At 54.4% G+C, this 3,425-nt stretch overlaps 1 long non-coding RNA gene across 1 annotated transcript; it reads left to right on the plus strand.

The window, feature by feature from the left end:
* The first annotated feature begins 1,125 nt into the window (after positions 1–1,125).
* On the plus strand, positions 1,126–2,974 carry LOC106900178. Its single transcript, XR_001414117.1, has 4 exons — positions 1,126–1,200; positions 1,568–1,588; positions 1,966–1,986; positions 2,630–2,974. It is a non-coding gene; the product is annotated as an uncharacterized LOC106900178 (long non-coding RNA).
* Positions 2,975–3,425: the final 451 nt, after the last annotated feature.

Consider the following 3,425-nt stretch of genomic DNA (forward strand, 5'->3'; position numbering starts at 1 on the left):
TGGGACGTATCTCATCAGGTCCCATGGACTTGTATATCTTCAGGCTCCTGAGTTGATCTCGTACCTTGTCTTCACTTACTGTGGGAGGGACCTTGTCGCCCTGGTCTCCAACTTTTTTGTCATCAACACAAGAACTAGGAGGAAGGGGGTTACCAGTGAAGACCGAGGCAAAGAAGTCGTTGAGAACTTCTGCTAGTGGATGAGAAGCTGTCCCCACTCATCACTTATTGTTTTTTTTTTTCCCTCTGTAAACCAATTAGATGTAGCACTGAGTGAGTCACCATGAGGTCCTCTTGGCTTGGTGTCTTCTTCTGAGTGCTCTGGGTTCGACCCCTTGCCCTCTTGCCTGTCCTATCCACCTCTGGATCCCCTGTGTCCAGCGAAACCACGAGGGGAGATTACTGGGGGGGGTGGGCAACTTCGGGGACAGCAGAGCAGGGGTGGACCATCTCCCCTCACCAGAATCCCTGGGGACCAGTTGTGGCACTTGACCAGGCTGGAGGGAGCCATTCACAGGTTTGGGGCTCTGTTCCCACTCCCCAAACAGAATGAGTTCGGGCTCTGCCCAAGCTCTGCCCACCGCTGCAGGAGCTTCCATGGGGTGAGAATCTGGTTTCTTCTGGTTTTCCTTTGCAGGTATACAAGATGTAACACTGTGTGAGTCTCCGTGAGCTCCTCCTGGCTCAGTTCCAAAAAGGAGGAGTTTGGGACCTGCCCACTCCTGTGGTTGCAGGTGTGTGATGAGAAGATGCTCTCTCTGATCACTCGTTTCTTCTGGTTTTCCTTTGCAGGTATACAAGATGTAACACTGTGTGAGTCTCCGTGAGCTCCTCCTGGCTCAGTGTCTTCTCCCTGGTGCTCTGTGCTTGACGCTTCCCCACCTTTCCCATCCTCTCCATCCCTGCATCCCCTGGGTCTGAACAAATCCAGAGGGGATGTACCTGGGGGCATGGACAGCTTGGGGACAGTAAAGCAAGGCTTGATCCTTTCCCCTCACCAGAGTCTCTGGGGACAGTTTATGGGACTTAACCAGGCTGGAGGGAGCCATGTGCAGGGTTTGGGGGTGTTTTCCCACTCGGAACAAAGAGGAGTTTGGGATCTACCCACTCCTGTGGTTGCAGGTGTGTGATGAGAAAGTGTTCTCTCTGATCACTCATTGCTTCTGGTTTTCCTTTGCAGGTATGCAAGATTTATCACTGGGTGAGTCTCGGTGATCTCCTCCTGGCTCAGTGTCTTCTCCCTGGTGCTCTGTGCTTGACACTTCCCCACCTTGCCCGTCCTCTCCATCCCGGCATCCCCTGGGTCTGGAGAAATTCCAAGGGGATGTGCCTGGAGGCATGGACAGCTCGGGGACAGCAGAGCAGGGCTTGATCCTTTCCCCTCACCGGAGTCTCTGGGGAGAGTTTATGGGAATTAACCACGCTGGAGGGAGCCATGCGCAGGGTTTGGGGGTGTTTTCCCACTCGGAACAAAGAGGAGTTTGGGATCTACCCACTCCTGTGGTTGCAGGTGTGTGATGAGAAGATGTTCTCTCTGATCACTCATTGCTTCTGGTTTTCCTTTCCAGGGGATCGAGAAGAAGAACTGGGTGAGTCTCGGTGATCTCCTCCTGGCTCAGTGTCCTCTCCCGGGCGCTATGTGCTCAACCCTTCCCCACCTTAGCCATGGTGGGCATCCTGTATTCCCTGGGTTTGATTATACCCCAAGGGGATGTTCCTGGTGGGGTGGGCAGCTGGGGGACATGAGATCAGGAAAGGACCCTCTCCCCTGCCCAGATCCGATGGCCACCAGCCATGAGACATTGCCAGGCTGGAGGGAGCCATTCACAGGTTTGGGGCTCTGTTCCCACTCCCCAAACAGAATGAGTTCGGGCTCTGCCCAAGCTCTGCCCACTGCTGCAGGAGCTTCCATGGGGTGAGAATCTGTCCCTTCTTGTCACTCATTGCTTCTCTTTCTCCTTTCTAGAGCAACGACCTGCAGCACCGGGTAAGTCTCTGTGAGCTTCCCCTGCCTTGGTGTTCTATCATGGGTGCTCTGTGGCCAACACTTTCCGCCCTTGCCCATCTTCTCCCTCCATACATTCCCTGGGTCCAGGCAAACCCTGAGGGGTAGTGCCTGGGGCGGTGGGCAGACTGGGGACACTAGCCCAGGAATGGACCACCTCCCCTCAGATTTGCTGGGGAACAACCATGGGATGTGACCTGATCTTCTCTTTCCGTAGAGCGGAGAAATTTTCTGCATCCTCAGAATTGAGGGAAGAGGGTATTTAATGTTATTTGATGTTTTTTTATGGGGAGTTCTCCTCCTTTTCCCTGTTTGGGAGGTGTACCTGGGCTGGCCAGTGAAGAGAGTTTTAAACTAAAAGAGGAGAGATTTAGATGAGAAGAAAGTCTTTGCTGTGAGGGCATGAGACTCTGGCCCAGGTTTGCCAGAGAAGCTGTGGCTGCCCCATCCCTGGAAGGGTTCAAGGCCAGGTTGGAGGGGGCTGGAGTAACCTGGTCTGCTGGGAGGTGTTTGTGCCCATGGCAGGGTGTGGCACTGGATGGTCTTTAAGGTCCCTTCCAAGCCAAACCATGATTCTATGACTGAGCTCTGTCCCTGATGCTCTGGCTTCTCCTGTCCCCTGCAGGCATGGGGAACCTGGGTCCAAACATGTCTGATCCTGAACCTCGGATGAAGTCTATGAAACATGCAAGAAGGGAAAGGATACAGAAGAACCTGCCTTACCACAAGAAATTTAGTTCTAATTACTGATTGCTGGGCTGGGAGGGGTGCTGGAATGGGAGGCACTGCTGGAAGGTGGAGGGGGAGGTGGGAGGTGATTCGCGGTGGGCTGTTGGGTTGGCCACAGAGTTTCTGGAGCGGAAGGGGTCTCTGAACCCAAAGCCTGAGGAGAGATCTGTGCTGTTAGGCACAGGAAAGGCCAGTTCATGGCTCCCACCTCTACTCCCATCCCCCTGTCCCAGTCCGTGCTCCCCAGGAAGATTTGGGTCTTACTGGAGTGGGCTTGGGGGCTGGTGACTTTTCCTCAATACCGCCACTGGGATCGAGATCTTCACTTTCCCACCAGCCTCGTTCCACAGGGAGACCCTGCACCCCTGGTTTTGAGTGGAGACAAGGAAAACCCAGCTGTGCCTCAGCGACAGCACCTCCTACATGTTCTCCTCCCCTTCCACCGTCTCAGTAGCCTCCAGCAACCCCTGGCCTTCTCCAGAGGCTCCTCGCTGTCCTCTCCTGGATCCTGCAGGAGATGTGGCTCTCTTTGCCCCAGCTGGGGGAGCAGATGGGGAGTGAGGGGCGGGCACATGGACTGATGTGGGGTCTCTGAGCAGCCCGGAATGTCCTCATTTCAGCTTGGATGGAGTTATTTTTCTTTCTAGTAACTGCTGATGTTTGGATTTAGTGTGAGAATGCCATTGGTCACA

This window comes from Calidris pugnax, unplaced genomic scaffold (assembly GCF_001431845.1).
Source record: "Calidris pugnax isolate Ruff unplaced genomic scaffold, ASM143184v1 scaffold1193, whole genome shotgun sequence".
Lineage (NCBI taxonomy): Eukaryota > Metazoa > Chordata > Aves > Charadriiformes > Scolopacidae > Calidris > Calidris pugnax.